We start from the raw sequence: 22,657 nt of genomic DNA on the forward strand, positions 1-22,657 counted from the left end.
AAGATGATTTTAATATATCACTTGTACATTTTGTATTGCTCTTCTGGTGACAATGTAGTTTGTTTTTGTCAATTACCCTTTTAATAATAGGGTAAAGAAAATTAAGTGGATTTTTTAAAGAAAACTATAATGTCAATACACTATTAAAACAAATTAAAATGGTAAAAGTTATTGTACTTTAAGTAAAAATAAAAGAGCTAAAATATCAATCCCAGTTTTGGATTACTTTAATTAAAAAAAAATGCATATAGCAGAGGATAGTTTTAATCTGCCTACCTCTGGGTTATGGGCCCAGCATGCTTCCATTGCAGTACTCTGCTGCACATGTAAGTGCAAGAGATCCTGAAGCACTCACTCATCATGGGAAAGTACCAATGTGTTTCTTCGTTGGTTGATCTAAGAAACATCTTACAAAAACTCTCCAGATTATTGACTTTTTAAAGTTTTTCTAGGAAACGTTCTAGATGAATGCTTATTAGCCTTTGTCAGTATCCACTTTTGCAAAGTGTCTCTTTGGTGCAATCAGTTAGTGTGTTTGGCTACTAACCAAAAGGTTGGTGGTTCAATCCCACCCAGGGACATAATTGACCTTGTGATCAGGTTTTGGTGATCTTTAAGTAGACAAGTCAAAATTTCAAACCCCCTTTTATGTTGTAGGGTACCTGGCCTTCTCTGATGTAATCAGAGTTAGATTTGATTCAGTGATTTTATAAAAAACAGCTAGGAAGCACAATTTAGCAGTGGGTTGCAGAGAAAAAGAAATATGCTGGCAAAAAAAATCCAATTGAGTGATTAAACAGCTCTTAATTTTCTGGCTTTATTTTTACGCTAACAAATTTGTTCTCTGAAAAGTGTCCACAAAGCCAAGTCTCTGATTAACACCTTTGTATGGATGGTTTTTAACCTATTACTAAATTAAACTTGCTTCATTGGAAAGGCAGCAAGATGCATCCTCATTTCAATGTCTACTGAAATAATACAGGTTGACACCAGGAAACATTAACGCCACTGCATCCTTGCTGCTTTCTCATGTGGAAGTCTGTTTAATGTGAAAACAAGGTGATATCTAATTAGCACACAGGTAAGGAATTAAGAAAATCTTTATTTAAGGGTGAAAATGTTTCTCACAAAATCGTTGCCCCAATGCATCATTGAAATTCAAGCTGGAAAGATGATTTTAATATATCACTTGTACATTTTGTATTGCTCTTCTGGTGACAATGTAGTTTGTTTTTGTCAATTACCATTTTAATAATAGGGTAAAGAAAATTAAGTGGATTTTTGAAAGAAAACTATACTGTCAATATACTATTAAAACAAATTAAAATGGTAAAAGTTATTGTACTTTAAGTAAAAATAAAAGAGCAAAAATATCAATCCCAGTTTTGATTACTTAAATTAACAAAAAAAAATGCATATAGCAAAGGATAGTTTCAATCTGCCTACCTCTGGGTTATGGGCCCAGCATACTTCCATTGCAGTACTCTGCTGCACATGTAAGTGCAAGAGATCCTGAAGCACTCACTCATCATGGGAAAGTACCAATGTGTTTCTTGGTTGGTTGATGGGAGAAACATCTTACAAAAACTCTCCAGATTATTGACTTTTTAAAGTTTTTCTAGGAAACGTTCTAGATGTATGCTTATTAGCCTTTGTCAGGATGTACTTTTTACAAAGTGTCTCTGTGGCGCAATCGGTTAGTGTGTCTGGCTACTAACCAAAAGGTTGGTGGTTCAATCCCACCCAGGGACGTAATTGACATTGTTATCAGATTTTGGTGATCTTTAAGTAGACAAGTCAAAATTTCAAACCCCCTGTTATGGTGTAGGGTACCTGGCCTTCTCTGATGTAATCAGAGTTAGATTTGATTCAGTGATTTTATAAAAACAGATAGGAAGCACAATTTAGCAGTGGGTTGCAGAGAAAAAGAAATATGCTGGCAAAAAAAATCCAATTGAGTGATTAAACAGCTCTTCATTTTCTGGCTTTATTTTTATGCTAACAAATTTGTTCTCTGAAAAGTGTCCACAAAGCCAAGTCTCTGATTAACACCTTTGTAGGGATCGTTTTTCACCTATTACTAAATTAAACTTGCTTCATTGGAAAGGCAGCAAGATGCATCCTCATTTCAATTTCTACTGAAATAATACAGGTTGACACCAGGAAACATTAACGCCACTGCATCCTTGCTGCTTTCTCATGTGGAAGTCTGTTTAATGTGAAAACAAGGTGATATCTAATTAGCACACAGGTAAGGAATTAAGAAAATCTTTATTTAAGGGTGAAGATGTTTCTCACAAAATCGTTGCCCCAATGCATCATTGAAATTCAAGCTGGAAAGATGATTTTAATATATCACTTGTACATTTTGTATTGCTCTTCTGGTGACAATGTAGTTTGTTTTTGTCAATTACCCTTTTAATAATAGGGTAAAGAAAATTAAGTGGATTTTTTAAAGAAAACTATACTGTCAATATACTATTCAAACAAATTAAAATGGTAAAAGTTATTGTACTTCAAGTAAAAATAAAAGCAAAAATATCAATCCCAGTTTTGATTACATAAATTAACAAAAAAAATGCATATAGCAAAGGATAGTTTCAATCTGCCTACCTCTGGGTTATGGGCCCAGCATGCTTCCATTGCAGTACTCTGCTGCACATGTAAGTGCAAGAGATCCTGAAGCACTCACTCATCATGGGAAAGTACCAATGTGTTTCTTCATTGGTTGATGGAAGAAACATCTTACAAAAACTCTCCAGATTATTGACTCTTTAAAGATTTTCTAGGATACGTTCTAGATGTATGCTTATTAGACTTTGTCAGTATGTACTTTTTGCAAAGTGTCTCTGTGGCGCAATCGGTTAGTATGTCCGGCTACTATCAAAAAGGTTGGTGGTTCAATCCCAACCAGGGACATAATTGACCTTGTTATCAGATTTTGGTGATCTTTAAGTAGACAAGTCAAAATTTCAAACCCCCTGTTATGGTGTAGGGTACCTGGCCTTCTCTGATGTAATCAGAGTTAGATTTGATTCAGTGATTTTAGAAAAACAGCTAGGAAGCACAATTTAGCAGTGGGTTGCAGAGAAAAAGAAATATGCTGGCAAAAAAATCCAATTGAGTGATTAAACAGCTCTTAATTTTCTGGCTTTATTTTTATGCTAACAAATTTGTTCTTTGAAAAGTGTCCACAAAGCCAAGTCTCTGATTAACACCTTTGTAGGGATGGTTTTTCACCTATTACTAAATTAAACTTGCTTCATTGGAAAGGCAGCAAGATGCATCCTCATTTCAATGTCTTCTGAAATAATACAGGTTGACACCAGGAAACATTAACGCCACTGTATCCTTGCTGCTTTCTCATGTGGAAGTCTGTTTAATGTGAAAACAAGGTGATATCTAATTAGCACACAGGTAAGGAATTAAGAAAATCTTTATTTAAGGGTGAAGATGTTTCTCACAAAATCGTTGCCCCAATGCATCATTGAAATTCAAGCTGGAAAGATGATTTTAATATATCACTTGTACATTTTGTATTGCTCTTCTGGTGACAATGTAGTTTGTTTTTGTCAATTACCATTTTAATAATAGGGTAAAGAAAATTAAGTGGATTTTTGAAAGAAAACAATACTGTCAATATACTATTAAAACAAATTAAAATGGTAAAAGTTATTGTACTTTAAGTAAAAATAAAAGAGCCAAAATATCAATCCCAGTTTTGGATTACTTTAACAAAAAAAAATGCATATAGCAGAGGATAGTTTCAATCTGCCTACCGTTGGGTTATGGGCCCAGCATGCTTCCATTGCTGTACTCTGCTGCACATGTAAGTGCAAGAGATCCTGAAGCACTCACTCATCATGGGAAAGTACCAATGTGTTTCTTCGTTGGTTGATGGAAGAAACATCTTACAAAAACTCTCCAGATTATTGACTTTTTAAAGTTTTTCTAGGAAACGTTTTAGATGAATGCTTATTAGCCTTTGTCAGTATGGACTTTTGCAAAGTGTCTCTGTGGCGCAATCAGTTAGTGTGCATGGCTATTAACCAAAAGGTTGGTGGTTCAATCCCACCCAGGGACATATTTGACCTTGTTATCAGATTTTGGTGATCTTTAAGTAGACAAGTCAAAATTTCAAACCCCCTGTTCTGGTGTAGGGTACGTGGCCTTCTCTGATGGAGTTAGATTTGATTCAGTGATTTTAGAAAAACAGCTAGGAAGCACAATTTAGCAGTGGGTTGCAGAGAAAAAGAAATATGCTGGCAAAAAAAATCCAATTGAGTGATTAAACAGCTCTTAATTTTCTGGCTTTATTTTTATGCTAACAAATTTGTTCTCTGAAAAGTGTCCACAAAGCCAAGTCTCTGATTAACACCTTTGTAAGGATGGTTTTTAACCTATTACTAAATTAAACTTGCTTCATTGGAAAGGCAGCAAGATGCATCCTCATTTCAATGTCTACTGAAATAATACAGGTTGACACCAGGAAACATTAACGCCACTGCATCCTTGCTGCTTTCTCATGTGGAAGTCTGTTTAATGTGAAAACAAGGTGATATCTAATTAGCACACAGGTAAGGAATTAAGAAAATCTTTATTTAAGGGTGAAGATGTTTCTCACAAAATCGTTGCCCCAATGCATCATTGAAATTCAAGCTGGAAAGATGATTTTAATATATCACTTGTACATTTTGTATTGCTCTTCTGGTGACAATGTAGTTTGTTTTTGTCAATTACCCTTTTAATAATAGGGTAAAGAAAATTAAGTGGATTTTTTAAAGAAAACTATAATGTCAATACACTATTAAAACAAATTAAAATGGTAAAAGTTATTGTACTTTAAGTAAAAATAAAAGAGCTAAAATATCAATCCCAGTTTTGGATTACTTTAATTAAAAAAAAATGCATATAGCAGAGGATAGTTTTAATCTGCCTACCTCTGGGTTATGGGCCCAGCATGCTTCCATTGCAGTACTCTGCTGCACATGTAAGTGCAAGAGATCCTGAAGCACTCACTCATCATGGGAAAGTACCAATGTGTTTCTTCGTTGGTTGATCTAAGAAACATCTTACAAAAACTCTCCAGATTATTGACTTTTTAAAGTTTTTCTAGGAAACGTTCTAGATGAATGCTTATTAGCCTTTGTCAGTATCCACTTTTGCAAAGTGTCTCTGTGGTGCAATCAGTTAGTGTGTTTGGCTACTAACCAAAAGGTTGGTGGTTCAATCCCACCCAGGGACATAATTGACCTTGTGATCAGGTTTTGGTGATCTTTAAGTAGACAAGTCAAAATTTCAAACCCCCTTTTATGTTGTAGGGTACCTGGCCTTCTCTGATGTAATCAGAGTTAGATTTGATTCAGTGATTTTATAAAAAACAGCTAGGAAGCACAATTTAGCAGTGGGTTGCAGAGAAAAAGAAATATGCTGGCAAAAAAAATCCAATTGAGTGATTAAACAGCTCTTAATTTTCTGGCTTTATTTTTATGCTAACAAATTTGTTCTCTGAAAAGTGTCCACAAAGCCAAGTCTCTGATTAACACCTTTGTATGGATGGTTTTTAACCTATTACTAAATTAAACTTGCTTCATTGGAAAGGCAGCAAGATGCATCCTCATTTCAATGTCTACTGAAATAATACAGGTTGACACCAGGAAACATTAACGCCACTGCATCCTTGCTGCTTTCTCATGTGGAAGTCTGTTTAATGTGAAAACAAGGTGATATCTAATTAGCACACAGGTAAGGAATTAAGAAAATCTTTATTTAAGGGTGAAAATGTTTCTCACAAAATCGTTGCCCCAATGCATCATTGAAATTCAAGCTGGAAAGATGATTTTAATATATCACTTGTACATTTTGTATTGCTCTTCTGGTGACAATGTAGTTTGTTTTTGTCAATTACCATTTTAATAATAGGGTAAAGAAAATTAAGTGGATTTTTGAAAGAAAACTATACTGTCAATATACTATTAAAACAAATTAAAATGGTAAAAGTTATTGTACTTTAAGTAAAAATAAAAGAGCAAAAATATCAATCCCAGTTTTGATTACTTAAATTAACAAAAAAAAATGCATATAGCAAAGGATAGTTTCAATCTGCCTACCTCTGGGTTATGGGCCCAGCATGCTTCCATTGCAGTACTCTGCTGCACATGTAAGTGCAAGAGATCCTGAAGCACTCACTCATCATGGGAAAGTACCAATGTGTTTCTTGGTTGGTTGATGGAAGAAACATCTTACAAAAACTCTCCAGATTATTGACTTTTTAAAGTTTTTCTAGGAAACGTTCTAGATGTATGCTTATTAGCCTTTGTCAGGATGTACTTTTTACAAAGTGTCTCTGTGGCGCAATCGGTTAGTGTGTCTGGCTACTAACCAAAAGGTTGGTGGTTCAATCCCACCCAGGGACGTAATTGACATTGTTATCAGATTTTGGTGATCTTTAAGTAGACAAGTCAAAATTTCAAACCCCCTGTTATGGTGTAGGGTACCTGGCCTTCTCTGATGTAATCAGAGTTAGATTTGATTCAGTGATTTTATAAAAACAGATAGGAAGCACAATTTAGCAGTGGGTTGCAGAGAAAAAGAAATATGCTGGCAAAAAAAATCCAATTGAGTGATTAAACAGCTCTTCATTTTCTGGCTTTATTTTTATGCTAACAAATTTGTTCTCTGAAAAGTGTCCACAAAGCCAAGTCTCTGATTAACACCTTTGTAGGGATCGTTTTTCACCTATTACTAAATTAAACTTGCTTCATTGGAAAGGCAGCAAGATGCATCCTCATTTCAATTTCTACTGAAATAATACAGGTTGACACCAGGAAACATTAACGCCACTGCATCCTTGCTGCTTTCTCATGTGGAAGTCTGTTTAATGTGAAAACAAGGTGATATCTAATTAGCACACAGGTAAGGAATTAAGAAAATCTTTATTTAAGGGTGAAGATGTTTCTCACAAAATCGTTGCCCCAATGCATCATTGAAATTCAAGCTGGAAAGATGATTTTAATATATCACTTGTACATTTTGTATTGCTCTTCTGGTGACAATGTAGTTTGTTTTTGTCAATTACCCTTTTAATAATAGGGTAAAGAAAATTAAGTGGATTTTTTAAAGAAAACTATACTGTCAATATACTATTCAAACAAATTAAAATGGTAAAAGTTATTGTACTTTAAGTAAAAATAAAAGAGCTAAAATATCAATCCCAGTTTTGGATTACTTTAATTAAAAAAAAATGCATATAGCAGAGGATAGTTTTAATCTGCCTACCTCTGGGTTATGGGCCCAGCATGCTTCCATTGCAGTACTCTGCTGCACATGTAAGTGCAAGAGATCCTGAAGCACTCACTCATCATGGGAAAGTACCAATGTGTTTCTTGGTTGGTTGATGGAAGAAACATCTTACAAAAACTCTCCAGATTATTGACTTTTTAAAGTTTTTCTAGGAAACGTTCTAGATGTATGCTTATTAGCCTTTGTCAGGATGTACTTTTTACAAAGTGTCTCTGTGGCGCAATCGGTTAGTGTGTCTGGCTACTAACCAAAAGGTTGGTGGTTCAATCCCACCCAGGGACGTAATTGACATTGTTATCAGATTTTGGTGATCTTTAAGTAGACAAGTCAAAATTTCAAACCCCCTGTTATGGTGTAGGGTACCTGGCCTTCTCTGATGTAATCAGAGTTAGATTTGATTCAGTGATTTTATAAAAACAGATAGGAAGCACAATTTAGCAGTGGGTTGCAGAGAAAAAGAAATATGCTGGCAAAAAAAATCCAATTGAGTGATTAAACAGCTCTTCATTTTCTGGCTTTATTTTTATGCTAACAAATTTGTTCTCTGAAAAGTGTCCACAAAGCCAAGTCTCTGATTAACACCTTTGTAGGGATCGTTTTTCACCTATTACTAAATTAAACTTGCTTCATTGGAAAGGCAGCAAGATGCATCCTCATTTCAATTTCTACTGAAATAATACAGGTTGACACCAGGAAACATTAACGCCACTGCATCCTTGCTGCTTTCTCATGTGGAAGTCTGTTTAATGTGAAAACAAGGTGATATCTAATTAGCACACAGGTAAGGAATTAAGAAAATCTTTATTTAAGGGTGAAGATGTTTCTCACAAAATCGTTGCCCCAATGCATCATTGAAATTCAAGCTGGAAAGATGATTTTAATATATCACTTGTACATTTTGTATTGCTCTTCTGGTGACAATGTAGTTTGTTTTTGTCAATTACCCTTTTAATAATAGGGTAAAGAAAATTAAGTGGATTTTTTAAAGAAAACTATACTGTCAATATACTATTCAAACAAATTAAAATGGTAAAAGTTATTGTACTTTAAGTAAAAATAAAAGAGCTAAAATATCAATCCCAGTTTTGGATTACTTTAATTAAAAAAAAATGCATATAGCAGAGGATAGTTTTAATCTGCCTACCTCTGGGTTATGGGCCCAGCATGCTTCCATTGCAGTACTCTGCTGCACATGTAAGTGCAAGAGATCCTGAAGCACTCACTCATCATGGGAAAGTACCAATGTGTTTCTTGGTTGGTTGATGGAAGAAACATCTTACAAAAACTCTCCAGATTATTGACTTTTTAAAGTTTTTCTAGGAAACGTTCTAGATGTATGCTTATTAGCCTTTGTCAGGATGTACTTTTTACAAAGTGTCTCTGTGGCGCAATCGGTTAGTGTGTCTGGCTACTAACCAAAAGGTTGGTGGTTCAATCCCACCCAGGGACGTAATTGACATTGTTATCAGATTTTGGTGATCTTTAAGTAGACAAGTCAAAATTTCAAACCCCCTGTTATGGTGTAGGGTACCTGGCCTTCTCTGATGTAATCAGAGTTAGATTTGATTCAGTGATTTTATAAAAACAGATAGGAAGCACAATTTAGCAGTGGGTTGCAGAGAAAAAGAAATATGCTGGCAAAAAAAATCCAATTGAGTGATTAAACAGCTCTTCATTTTCTGGCTTTATTTTTATGCTAACAAATTTGTTCTCTGAAAAGTGTCCACAAAGCCAAGTCTCTGATTAACACCTTTGTAGGGATCGTTTTTCACCTATTACTAAATTAAACTTGCTTCATTGGAAAGGCAGCAAGATGCATCCTCATTTCAATTTCTACTGAAATAATACAGGTTGACACCAGGAAACATTAACGCCACTGCATCCTTGCTGCTTTCTCATGTGGAAGTCTGTTTAATGTGAAAACAAGGTGATATCTAATTAGCACACAGGTAAGGAATTAAGAAAATCTTTATTTAAGGGTGAAGATGTTTCTCACAAAATCGTTGCCCCAATGCATCATTGAAATTCAAGCTGGAAAGATGATTTTAATATATCACTTGTACATTTTGTATTGCTCTTCTGGTGACAATGTAGTTTGTTTTTGTCAATTACCCTTTTAATAATAGGGTAAAGAAAATTAAGTGGATTTTTTAAAGAAAACTATACTGTCAATATACTATTCAAACAAATTAAAATGGTAAAAGTTATTGTACTTCAAGTAAAAATAAAAGCAAAAATATCAATCCCAGTTTTGATTACTTAAATTAACAAAAAAAATGCATATAGCAAAGGATAGTTTCAATCTGCCTACCTCTGGGTTATGGGCCCAGCATGCTTCCATTGCAGTACTCTGCTGCACATGTAAGTGCAAGAGATCCTGAAGCACTCACTCATCATGGGAAAGTACCAATGTGTTTCTTCATTGGTTGATGGAAGAAACATCTTACAAAAACTCTCCAGATTATTGACTCTTTAAAGATTTTCTAGGATACGTTCTAGATGTATGCTTATTAGACTTTGTCAGTATGTACTTTTTGCAAAGTGTCTCTGTGGCGCAATCGGTTAGTATGTCCGGCTACTATCAAAAAGGTTGGTGGTTCAATCCCAACCAGGGACATAATTGACCTTGTTATCAGATTTTGGTGATCTTTAAGTAGACAAGTCAAAATTTCAAACCCCCTGTTATGGTGTAGGGTACCTGGCCTTCTCTGATGTAATCAGAGTTAGATTTGATTCAGTGATTTTAGAAAAACAGCTAGGAAGCACAATTTAGCAGTGGGTTGCAGAGAAAAAGAAATATGCTGGCAAAAAAAATCCAATTGAGTGATTAAACAGCTCTTAATTTTCTGGCTTTATTTTTATGCTAACAAATTTGTTCTCTGAAAAGTGTCCACAAAGCCAAGTCTCTGATGAACACCTTTGTAAGGATGGTTTTTAACCTATTACTAAATTAAACTTGCTTCATTGGAAAGGCAGCAAGATGCATCCTCATTTCAATGTCTACTGAAATAATACAGGTTGACACCAGGAAACATTAACGCCACTGCATCCTTGCTGCTTTCTCATGTGGAAGTCTGTTTAATGTGAAAACAAGGTGATATCTAATTAGCACACAGGTAAGGAATTAAGAAAATCTTTATTTAAGGGTGAAAATGTTTCTCACAAAATCGTTGCCCCAATGCATCATTGAAATTCAAGCAGGAAAGATGATTTTAATATATCACTTGTACATTTTGTATTGCTCTTCTGGTGACAATGTAGTTTGTTTTTGTCAATTACCATTTTAATAATAGGGTAAAAAAAATTAAGTGGATTTTTGAAAGAAAACAATACTGTCAATATACTATTAAAACAAATTAAAATGGTAAAAGTTATTGTACTGTAAGTAAAAATAAAAGAGCTAAAATATCAATCCCAGTTTTGGATTACTTTAATTAAAAAAAAATACATATAGCAGAGGATAGTTTTAATCTGCCTACCTCTGGGTTATGGGCCCAGCATGCTTCCATTGCAGTACTCTGCTGCACATGTAAGTGCAAGCGATCCTGAAGCACTCACTCATCATGGGAAAGTACCAATGTGTTTCTTCGTTGGTTGATCTAAGAAACATCTTACAAAAACTCTCCAGATTATTGACTTTTTAAAGTTTTTCTAGGAAACGTTCTAGATGAATGCTTATTAGCCTTTGTCAGTATCCACTTTTGCAAAGTGTCTCTGTGGTGCAATCAGTTAGTGTGTTTGGCTACTAACCAAAAGGTTGGTGGTTCAATCCCACCCAGGGATGTAAGTGACCTTGTGGTCAGGTTTTGGTGATCTTTAAGTGGACAAGTCAAAATTTCAAACCCCCTCTTATGATGTAGGGTACCTGGCCTTCTCTGATGTAATCAGAGTTAGATTTGATTAAGTGATTTTATAAAAAACAGCTAGGAAGCACAATTTAGCAGTGGGTTGCAAAGAAAAAAAATATGCTGGCAGAAAAATCCAATTGAGTGATTAAACAGCTCTTCATTTTCTGGCTTTATTTTTATGCTAACAAATGTGTTCTCTGAAAAGTGTCCACAAAGCCAAGTCTCTGATGAACACCTTTGTAAGGATGGTTTTTCACCTATTACTAAATTAAACTTGCTTCATTGGAAAGGCAGCAAGATGCATCCTCATTTCAATGTCTACTGAAATAATACAGGTTGACACCAGGAAACATTAACGCCAATGCATCCTTGCTGCTTTCTCATGTGGAAGTCTGTTTAATGTGAAAACAAGGTGATATCTAATTAGCACACAGGTAAGGAATTAAGAAAATCTTTATTTAAGGGTGAAGATGTTTCTCACAAAATCGTTGCCCCAATGCATCATTGAAATTCAAGCTGGAAAGATGATTTTAATATATCACTTGTACATTTTGTATTGCTCTTCTGGTGACAATGTAGTTTGTTTTTGTCAATTACCCTTTTAATAATAGGGTAAAGAAAATTAAGTGGATTTTTTAAAGAAAACTATAATGTCAATACACTATTAAAACAAATTAAAATGGTAAAAGTTATTGTACTTTAAGTAAAAATAAAAGAGCTAAAATATCAATCCCAGTTTTGGATTACTTTAATTAAAAAAAAATGCATATAGCAGAGGATAGTTTTAATCTGCCTACCTCTGGGTTATGGGCCCAGCATGCTTCCATTGCAGTACTCTGCTGCACATGTAAGTGCAAGAGATCCTGAAGCACTCACTCATCATGGGAAAGTACCAATGTGTTTCTTCGTTGGTTGATCTAAGAAACATCTTACAAAAACTCTCCAGATTATTGACTTTTTAAAGTTTTTCTAGGAAACGTTCTAGATGAATGCTTATTAGCCTTTGTCAGTATCCACTTTTGCAAAGTGTCTCTTTGGTGCAATCAGTTAGTGTGTTTGGCTACTAACCAAAAGGTTGGTGGTTCAATCCCACCCAGGGACATAATTGACCTTGTGATCAGGTTTTGGTGATCTTTAAGTAGACAAGTCAAAATTTCAAACCCCCTTTTATGTTGTAGGGTACCTGGCCTTCTCTGATGTAATCAGAGTTAGATTTGATTCAGTGATTTTATAAAAAACAGCTAGGAAGCACAATTTAGCAGTGGGTTGCAGAGAAAAAGAAATATGCTGGCAAAAAAAATCCAATTGAGTGATTAAACAGCTCTTAATTTTCTGGCTTTATTTTTACGCTAACAAATTTGTTCTCTGAAAAGTGTCCACAAAGCCAAGTCTCTGATTAACACCTTTGTATGGATGGTTTTTAACCTATTACTAAATTAAACTTGCTTCATTGGAAAGGCAGCAAGATGCATCCTCATTTCAATGTCTACTGAAATAATACAGGTTGACACCAGGAAACATTAACGCCACTGCATCCTTGCTGCTTTCTCATGTGGAAGTCTGTTTAATGTGAAAACAAGGTGATATCTAATTAGCACACAGGTAAGGAATTAAGAAAATCTTTATTTAAGGGTGAAAATGTTTCTCACAAAATCGTTGCCCCAATGCATCATTGAAATTCAAGCTGGAAAGATGATTTTAATATATCACTTGTACATTTTGTATTGCTCTTCTGGTGACAATGTAGTTTGTTTTTGTCAATTACCATTTTAATAATAGGGTAAAGAAAATTAAGTGGATTTTTGAAAGAAAACTATACTGTCAATATACTATTAAAACAAATTAAAATGGTAAAAGTTATTGTACTTTAAGTAAAAATAAAAGAGCAAAAATATCAATCCCAGTTTTGATTACTTAAATTAACAAAAAAAAATGCATATAGCAAAGGATAGTTTCAATCTGCCTACCTCTGGGTTATGGGCCCAGCATGCTTCCATTGCAGTACTCTGCTGCACATGTAAGTGCAAGAGATCCTGAAGCACTCACTCATCATGGGAAAGTACCAATGTGTTTCTTGGTTGGTTGATGGGAGAAACATCTTACAAAAACTCTCCAGATTATTGACTTTTTAAAGTTTTTCTAGGAAACGTTCTAGATGTATGCTTATTAGCCTTTGTCAGGATGTACTTTTTACAAAGTGTCTCTGTGGCGCAATCGGTTAGTGTGTCTGGCTACTAACCAAAAGGTTGGTGGTTCAATCCCACCCAGGGACGTAATTGACATTGTTATCAGATTTTGGTGATCTTTAAGTAGACAAGTCAAAATTTCAAACCCCCTGTTATGGTGTAGGGTACCTGGCCTTCTCTGATGTAATCAGAGTTAGATTTGATTCAGTGATTTTATAAAAACAGATAGGAAGCACAATTTAGCAGTGGGTTGCAGAGAAAAAGAAATATGCTGGCAAAAAAAATCCAATTGAGTGATTAAACAGCTCTTCATTTTCTGGCTTTATTTTTATGCTAACAAATTTGTTCTCTGAAAAGTGTCCACAAAGCCAAGTCTCTGATTAACACCTTTGTAGGGATCGTTTTTCACCTATTACTAAATTAAACTTGCTTCATTGGAAAGGCAGCAAGATGCATCCTCATTTCAATTTCTACTGAAATAATACAGGTTGACACCAGGAAACATTAACGCCACTGCATCCTTGCTGCTTTCTCATGTGGAAGTCTGTTTAATGTGAAAACAAGGTGATATCTAATTAGCACACAGGTAAGGAATTAAGAAAATCTTTATTTAAGGGTGAAAATGTTTCTCACAAAATCGTTGCCCCAATGCATCATTGAAATTCAAGCTGGAAAGATGATTTTAATATATCACTTGTACATTTTGTATTGCTCTTCTGGTGACAATGTAGTTTGTTTTTGTAAATTACCATTTTAATAATAGGGTAAAGAAAATTAAGTGGATTTTTGAAAGAAAACAATACTGTCAATATACTATTAAAACAAATTAAAATGGTAAAAGTTATTGTACTGTAAGTAAAAATAAAAGAGCCAACATATCAATCCCAGTTTTGGATTACTTTAATAAAAAAAAAAAATGCATATAGCAGAGGATAGTTTCAATCTGCCTACCTCTGGGTTATGTGCCCAGCATGCTTCCATTGCTGTACTCTGCTGCACATGTAAGTGCAATAGATCCTGAAGCACTCACTCATCCTGGGAAAGTACCAATGTGTTTCTTCGTTGGTTGATGGAAGAAACATCTTACAAAAACTCTCCAGATTATTGACTTTTTAAAGTTTTTCTAGGAAACGTTTTAGATGAATGCTTATTAGCCTTTGTCAGTATGTACTTTTGCAAAGTGTCTCTGTGGCGCAATCAGTTAGTGTGTATGGCTATTAACCAAAAGGTTGGTGGTTCAATCCCACCCAGGGATGTAATTGACCTTGTTATCAGATTTTGGTGATCTTTAAGTAGACAAGTCAAAATTTCAAACCCCCTCTTATGGTGTAGGGTACCTGGCCTTCTCTGATGTAATCAGAGTTAGATTTGATTCAGTGATTTTATAAAAACAGCTAGGAAGCACAATTTAGCAGTGGGTTGCAGAGAAAAAGAAATATGCTGGCAAAAAAATCCAATTGAGTGATTAAACAGCTCTTCATTTTCTGGCTTTATTTTTATGCTAACAAATTTGTTCTCTGAAAAGTGTCCACAAAGCCAAGTCTCTGATTAACACCTTTGTAAGGATGGTTTTTCACCTATTACTAAATTAAACTTGCTTCATTGGAAAGGCAGCAAGATGCATCCTCATTTCAATGTCTACTGAAATAATACAGGTTGACACCAGGAAACATTAACGCCACTGCATCCTTGCTGCTTTCTCATGTGGAAGTCTGTTTAATGTGAAAACAAGGTGATATCTAATTAGTACACAGGTAAGGAATTAAGAAAATCTTTATTTAAGGGTGAAAATGTTTCTCACAAAATCGTTGCCCCAATGCATCATTGAAATTCAAGCTGGAAAGATGATTTTAATATATCACTTGTACATTTTGTATTGCTCTTCTGGTGACAATGTAGTTTGTTTTTGTCAATTACCATTTTAATAATAGGGTAAAGAAAATTAAGTGGATTTTTAAAAGAAAACAATACTTTCAATATACTATTAAAACAAATTAAAATAGTAAAAGTTATTGTACTTTAATGAAAAATAAAAGAGCAAAAATATCAATCCCAGTTTTGATTACTTAAATTAACAAAAAAAATGCATATAGCAAAGGATAGTTTCAATCTGCCTACCTCTGGGTTATGGGCCCAGCATGCTTCCATTGCAGTACTCTGCTGCACATGTAAGTGCAAGAGATCCTGAAGCACTCACTCATCATGGGAAAGTACCAATGTGTTTCTTCGTTGGTGGATGGAAGAAACATCTTACAAAAACTCTCCAGATTATTGACTTTTTAAAGTTTTTCTAGGAAACGTTTTAGATGAATGCTTATTAGCCTTTGTCAGTATGTACTTTTGAAAAGTGTCTCTGTGGTGCAATCAGTTAGTGTGTATGGCTATAAACCAAAAGGTTGGTGGTTCAATCCCACCCAGGGACGTAATTGACCTTGTTATCAGATTTTGGTGATCTTTAAGTAGACAAGTCAAAATTTCAAACCCCCTCTTATGGTGTAGGGTACCTGGCCTTCTCTGATGTAATCAGAGTTAGATTTGATTCAGTGATTTTATAAAAACAGCTAGGAAGCACAATTTAGCAGTGGGTTGCAGAGAAAAAGAAATATGCTGGCAAAAAAATCCAATTGAGTGATTAAACAGCTCTTCATTTTCTGGCTTTATTTTTATGCTAACAAATTTGTTCTTTGAAAAGTGTCCACAAAGCCAAGTCTCTGATTAACACCTTTGTAGGGATGGTTTTTCACCTATTACTAAATTAAATTTGCTTCATTGGAAAGGCAGCAAGATGCATCCTCATTTCAATGTCTACTGAAATAATACGGGTTGACACAAGGAAACATTAACGCCACTGCATCCTTGCTGCTTTCTCATGTGGAAGTCTGTTTAATGTGAAAACAAGGTGATATCTAATTAGCACACAGGTAAGGAATTAAGAAAATCTTTATTTAAGGGTGAAGATGTTTCTCACAAAATCGTTGCCCCAATGCATCATTGAAATTCAAGCTGGAAAGATGATTTTAATATATCACTTGTACATTTTGTATTGCTCTTCTGGTGACAATGTAGTTTGTTTTTGTCAATTACCCTTTTAATAATAGGGTAAAGAAAATTAAGTGGATTTTTTAAAGAAAACTATACTGTCAATATACTATTAAAACAAATTAAAATGGTAAAAGTTATTGTACTTTAAGTAAAAATAAAAGAGCAAAAATATCAATCCCAGTTTTGATTTCTTAAATTAACAAAAAAAAATGCATATAGCAAAGGATAGTTTCAATCTGCCTACCTCTGGGTTATGGGCCCAACATGCTTCCATTGCAGTACTCTGCTGCACATGTAAGTGCAAGAGATCCTGAAGCACTCAGTCATCATGGGAAAGTACCAATGTGTTTCTTCGTTGGTTGATGGAAGAAACATCTTACAAAAACTCTCCAGATTATTGACTTTTTAAAGTTTTTCTAGGAAACGTTTTAGATGAATGCTTATTAGCCTTTGTCAGTATGGACTTTTGCAAAGTGTCTCTGTGGCGCAATCAGTTAGTGTGCACGGCTATTAACCAAAAGGTTGGTGGTTCAATCCCACCCAGGGATGTATTTGACCTTGTTATCAGATTTTGGTGATCTTTAAGTAGACAAGTCAAAATTTCAAACCCCCTCTTATGGTGTAGGGTACCTGGCCTTCTCTGATGTAATCAGAGTTAGATTTGATTCAGTGATTTTATAAAAACAGCTAGGAAGCACAATTTAGCAGTGGGTTGCAGAGAAAAAGAAATATGCTGGCAAAAAAATCCAATTGAGTGATTAAACAGCTCTTCATTTTCTGGCTTTATTTTTATGCTAACAAATTTGTTCTCTGAAAAGTGTCCACAAAGCCAAGTCTCTGATTAACACCTTTGTAAGGATGGTTTTTCACCTATTACTAAATTAAACTTGCTTCATTGGAAAGGCAGCAAGATGCATCCTCATTTCAATGTCTACTGAAATAATACAGGTTGACACCAGGAAACATTAACGCCACTGCATCCTTGCTGCTTTCTCATGTGGAAGTCTGTTTAATGTGAAAACAAGGTGATATCTAATTTGCACACAGGTAAGGAATTAAGAAAATCTTTATTTAAGGGTGAAAATGTTTCTCACAAAATCGTTGCCCCAATGCATCATTGAAATTCAAGCTGGAAAGATGATTTTAATATATCACTTGTACATTTTGTATTGCTCTTCTGATGACAATGTAGTTTGTTTTTGTCAATTACCATTTTAATAATAGGGTAAAGAAAATTAAGTGGATTTTTAAAAGAAAACAATACTTTCAATATACTATTAAAACAAATTAAAATGGTAAAAGTTATTGTACTTTAATGAAAAATAAAAGAGCAAAAATATCAATCCCAGTTTTGGATTACTTTAATTAACAAAAAAAAATGCATATAGCAGAGGATAGTTTTAATCTGCCTACCTCTGGGTTATGGGCCCAGCATGCTTCCATTGCAGTACTCTGCTGCACATGTAAGTGCAAGAGATCCTGAAGCACTCACTCATCATGGGAAAGTACCAATGTGTTTCTTCGTTGGTGGATGGAAGAAACATCTTACAAAAACTCTCCAGATTATTGACTTTTTAAAGTTTTTCTAGGAAACATTTTAGATGAATGCTTATTAGCCTTTGTCAGTATGTACTTTTGCAAAGTGTCTCTGTGGCGCAATCAGTTAGTGTGTACGGCTATAAACCAAAAGGTTGGTGGTTCAATCCCACCCAGGGACGTAATTGACCTTGTTATCAGATTTTGGTGATCTTTAAGTAGACAAGTCAAAATTTCAAACCCCCTCTTATGGTGTAGGGTACCTGGCCTTCTCTGATGTAATCAGAGTTAGATTTGATTCAGTGATTTTATAAAAACAGCTAGGAAGCACAATTTAGCAGTGGGTTGCAGAGAAAAAGAAATATGCTGGCAAAAAAATCCAATTGAGTGATTAAACAGCTCTTAATTTTCTGGCTTTATTTTTATGCTAACAAATTTGTTCTTTGAAAAGTGTCCACAAAGCCAAGTCTCTGATTAACACCTTTGTAGGGATGGTTTTTAACCTATTACTAAATTAAATTTGCTTCATTGGAAAGGCAGCAAGATGCATCCTCATTTCAATGTCTACTGAAATAATACGGGTTGACACAAGGAAACATTAACGCCACTGCATCCTTGCTGCTTTCTCATGTGGAAGTCTGTTTAATGTGAAAACAAGGTGATATCTAATTAGCACACAGGTAAGGAATTAAGAAAATCTTTATTTAAGGGTGAAGATGTTTCTCACAAAATCGTTGCCCCAATGCATCATTGAAAGTCAAGCTGGAAAGATGATTTTAATATATCACTTGTACATTTTGTATTGCTCTTCTGGTGACAATGTAGTTTGTTTTTGTCAATTACCCTTTTAATAATAGGGTAAAGAAAATTAAGTGGATTTTTTAAAGAAAACTATACTGTCAATATACTATTAAAACAAATTAAAATGGTAAAAGTTATTGTACTTTAAGTAAAAATAAAAGAGCAAAAATATCAATCCCAGTTTTGATTACTTAAATTAACAAAAAAATATGCATATAGCAAAGGATAGTTTCATTCTGCCTACCTCTGGGTTATGGGCCCAGCATGCTTCCATTGCAGTACTCTGCTGCACATGTAAGTGCAAGAGATCCTGAAGCACTCAGTCATCATGGGAAAGTACCAATGTGTTTCTTCGTTGGTTGATGGAAGAAACATCTTACAAAAACTCTCCAGATTATTGACTTTTTAAAGTTTTTCTAGGAAACGTTTTAGATGAATGCTTATTAGCCTTTGTCAGTATGTACTTTTGCAAAGTGTCTCTGTGGCGCAATCAGTTAGTGTATATGGCTATTAACCAAAAGGTTGGTGGTTCAATCCCACCCAGGGACGTAATTGACCTTGTTATCAGATTTTGGTGATCTTTAAGTAGACAAGTCAAAATTTCAAACCCCCTCTTATGGTGTAGGGTACCTGGCCTTCTCTGATGTAATCAGAGTTAGATTTGATTCAGTGATTTTATAAAAACAGCTAGGAAGCACAATTTAGCAGTGGGTTGCAGAGAAAAAGAAATATGCTGGCAAAAAAATCCAATTGAGTGATTAAACAGCTCTTCATTTTCTGGCTTTATTTTTATGCTAACAAATTTGTTCTCTGAAAAGTGTCCACAAAGCCAAGTCTCTGATTAACACCTTTGTAAGGATGGTTTTTCACCTATTACTAAATTAAACTTGCTTCATTGGAAAGGCAGCAAGATGCATCCTCATTTCAATGTCTACTGAAATAATACAGGTTGACACCAGGAAACATTAACGCCACTGCATCCTTGCTGCTTTCTCATGTGGAAGTCTGTTTAATGTGAAAACAAGGTGATATCTAATTAGCACACAGGTAAGGAATTAAGAAAATCTTTATTTAAGGGTGAAAATGTTTCTCACAAAATCGTTGCCCCAATGCATCATTGAAATTCAAGCTGGAAAGATGATTTTAATATATCACTTGTACATTTTGTATTGCTCTTCTGATGACAATGTAGTTTGTTTTTGTCAATTACCATTTTAATAATAGGGTAAAGAAAATTAAGTGGATTTTTAAAAGAAAACAATACTTTCAATATACTATTAAAACAAATTAAAATGGTAAAAGTTATTGTACTTTAATGAAAAATAAAAGAGCAAAAATATCAATCCCAGTTTTGGATTACTTTAATTAACAAAAAAAATGCATATAGCAGAGGATAGTTTTAATCTGCCTACCTCAGGGTTATGGGCCCAGCATGCTTCCATTGCAGTACTCTGCTGCACATGTAAGTGCAAGAGATCCTGAAGCACTCACTCATCATGGGAAAGTACCAATGTGTTTCTTCGTTGGTGGATGGAAGAAACATCTTACAAAAACTCTCCAGATTATTGACTTTTTAAAGTTTTTCTAGGAAACGTTTTAGATGAATGCTTATTAGCCTTTGTCAGTATGTACTTTTGCAAAGTGTCTCTGTGGCGCAATCAGTTAGTGTGTACGGCTATAAACCAAAAGGTTGGTGGTTCAATCCCACCCAGGGACGTAATTGACCTTGTTATCAGATTTTGGTGATCTTTAAGTAGACAAGTCAAAATTTCAAACCCCCTCTTATGGTGTAGGGTACCTGGCCTTCTCTGATGTAATCAGAGTTAGATTTGATTCAGTGATTTTATAAAAACAGCTAGGAAGCACAATTTAGCAGTGGGTTGCAGAGAAAAAGAAATATGCTGGCAAAAAAATCCAATTGAGTGATTAAACAGCTCTTAATTTTCTGGATTTATTTTTATGCTAACAAATTTGTTCTTTGAAAAGTGTCCACAAAGCCAAGTCTCTGATTAACACCTTTGTAGGGATGGTTTTTAACCTATTACTAAATTAAATTTGCTTCATTGGAAAGGCAGCAAGATGCATCCTCATTTCAATGTCTACTGAAATAATACGGGTTGACACAAGGAAACATTAACGCCACTGCATCCTTGCTGCTTTCTCATGTGGAAGTCTGTTTAATGTGAAAACAAGGTGATATCTAATTAGCACACAGGTAAGGAATTAAGAAAATCTTTATTTAAGGGTGAAGATGTTTCTCACAAAATCGTTGCCCCAATGCATCATTGAAATTCAAGCTGGAAAGATGATTTTAATTTATCACTTGTACATTTTGTATTGCTCTTCTGGTGACAATGTAGTTTGTTTTTGTCAATTACCCTTTTAATAATAGGGTAAAGAAAATTAAGTGGATTTTTTAAAGAAAACTATACTGTCAATATACTATTAAAACAAATTAAAATGGTAAAAGTTATTGTACTTTAAGTAAAAATAAAAGAGCAAAAATATCAATCCCAGTTTTGATTACTTAAATTAACAAAAAAAAATGCATATAGCAAAGGATAGTTTCAATCTGCCTACCTCTGGGTTATGGGCCCAGCATGCTTCCATTGCAGTACTCTGCTGCACATGTAAGTGCAAGAGATCCTGAAGCACTCAGTCATCATGGGAAAGTACCAATGTGTTTCTTCGTTGGTTGATGGAAGAAACATCTTACAAAAACTCTCCAGATTATTGACTTTTTAAAGTTTTTCTAGGAAACGTTTTAGATGAATGCTTATTAGCCTTTGTCAGTATGTACTTTTGCTAAGTGTCTCTGTGGCGCAATCAGTTAGTGTGCACGGCTATTAACCAAAAGGTTGGTGGTTCAATCCCACCCAGGGACGTAATTGACCTTGTTATCAGATTTTGGTGATCTTTAAGTAGACAAGTCAAAATTTCAAACCCCCTCTTATGGTGTAGGGTACCTGGCCTTCTCTGATGTAATCAGAGTTAGATTTGATTCAGTGATTTTATAAAAACAGCTAGGAAGCACAATTTAGCAGTGGGTTGCAGAGAAAAAGAAATATGCTGGCAAAAAAATCCAATTGAGTGATTAAACAGCTCTTCATTTTCTGGCTTTATTTTTATGCTAACAAATTTGTTCTCTGAAAAGTGTCCACAAAGCCAAGTCTCTGATTAACACCTTTGTAAGGATGGTTTTTCACCTATTACTAAATTAAACTTGCTTCATTGGAAAGGCAGCAAGATGCATCCTCATTTCAATGTCTACTGAAATAATACAGGTTGACACCAGGAAACATTAACGCCACTGCATCCTTGCTGCTTTCTCATGTGGAAGTCTGTTTAATGTGAAAACAAGGTGATATCTAATTAGCACACAGGTAAGGAATTAAGAAAATCTTTATTTAAGGGTGAAAATGTTTCTCACAAAATCGTTGCCCCAATGCATCATTGAAATTCAAGCTGGAAAGATGATTTTAATATATCACTTGTACATTTTGTATTGCTCTTCTGATGACAATGTAGTTTGTTTTTGTCAATTACCATTTTAATAATAGGGTAAAGAAAATTAAGTGGATTTTTAAAAGAAAACAATACTTTCAATATACTATTAAAACAAATTAAAATGGTAAAAGTTATTGTACTTTAATGAAAAATAAAAGAGCAAAAATATCAATCCCAGTTTTGGATTACTTTAATTAACAAAAAAAATGCATATAGCAGAGGATAGTTTTAATCTGCCTACCTCTGGGTTATGGGCCCAGCATGCTTCCATTGCAGTACTCTGCTGCACATGTAAGTGCAAGAGATCCTGAAGCACTCACTCGTCATGGGAAAGTACCAATGTGTTTCTTCGTTGGTGGATGGAAGAAACATCTTACAAAAACTCTCCAGATTATTGACTTTTTAAAGTTTTTCTAGGAAACGTTTTAGATGAAT

At 34.6% G+C, this 22,657-nt stretch overlaps 6 non-coding genes across 6 annotated transcripts; all 6 read left to right on the forward strand.

The window, feature by feature from the left end:
• Nucleotides 1–1,678: 1,678 nt before the first annotated feature.
• TRNAS-ACU (transfer RNA serine (anticodon ACU)) lies at nucleotides 1,679–1,752 on the forward strand. The gene has a single exon. It is a non-coding gene; the product is annotated as a tRNA-Ser (tRNA).
• A 3,419-nt stretch (nucleotides 1,753–5,171) lies between these two features.
• Nucleotides 5,172–5,245, forward strand: TRNAS-ACU (transfer RNA serine (anticodon ACU)). The gene has a single exon. It is a non-coding gene; the product is annotated as a tRNA-Ser (tRNA).
• Nucleotides 5,246–6,342: 1,097 nt separating this feature from the next.
• Nucleotides 6,343–6,416, forward strand: TRNAS-ACU (transfer RNA serine (anticodon ACU)). The gene has a single exon. It is a non-coding gene; the product is annotated as a tRNA-Ser (tRNA).
• Nucleotides 6,417–7,510: 1,094 nt separating this feature from the next.
• Nucleotides 7,511–7,584, forward strand: TRNAS-ACU (transfer RNA serine (anticodon ACU)). The gene has a single exon. It is a non-coding gene; the product is annotated as a tRNA-Ser (tRNA).
• A 1,094-nt stretch (nucleotides 7,585–8,678) lies between these two features.
• Nucleotides 8,679–8,752, forward strand: TRNAS-ACU (transfer RNA serine (anticodon ACU)). The gene has a single exon. It is a non-coding gene; the product is annotated as a tRNA-Ser (tRNA).
• Nucleotides 8,753–13,349: 4,597 nt separating this feature from the next.
• TRNAS-ACU (transfer RNA serine (anticodon ACU)) lies at nucleotides 13,350–13,423 on the forward strand. Its single transcript has one exon. It is a non-coding gene; the product is annotated as a tRNA-Ser (tRNA).
• The last annotated feature ends 9,234 nt before the right edge of the window (nucleotides 13,424–22,657 follow it).

This window comes from Pseudophryne corroboree, chromosome 3 (assembly GCF_028390025.1).
Source record: "Pseudophryne corroboree isolate aPseCor3 chromosome 3, aPseCor3.hap2, whole genome shotgun sequence".
Taxonomy (NCBI): Eukaryota; Metazoa; Chordata; class Amphibia; order Anura; family Myobatrachidae; genus Pseudophryne; species Pseudophryne corroboree.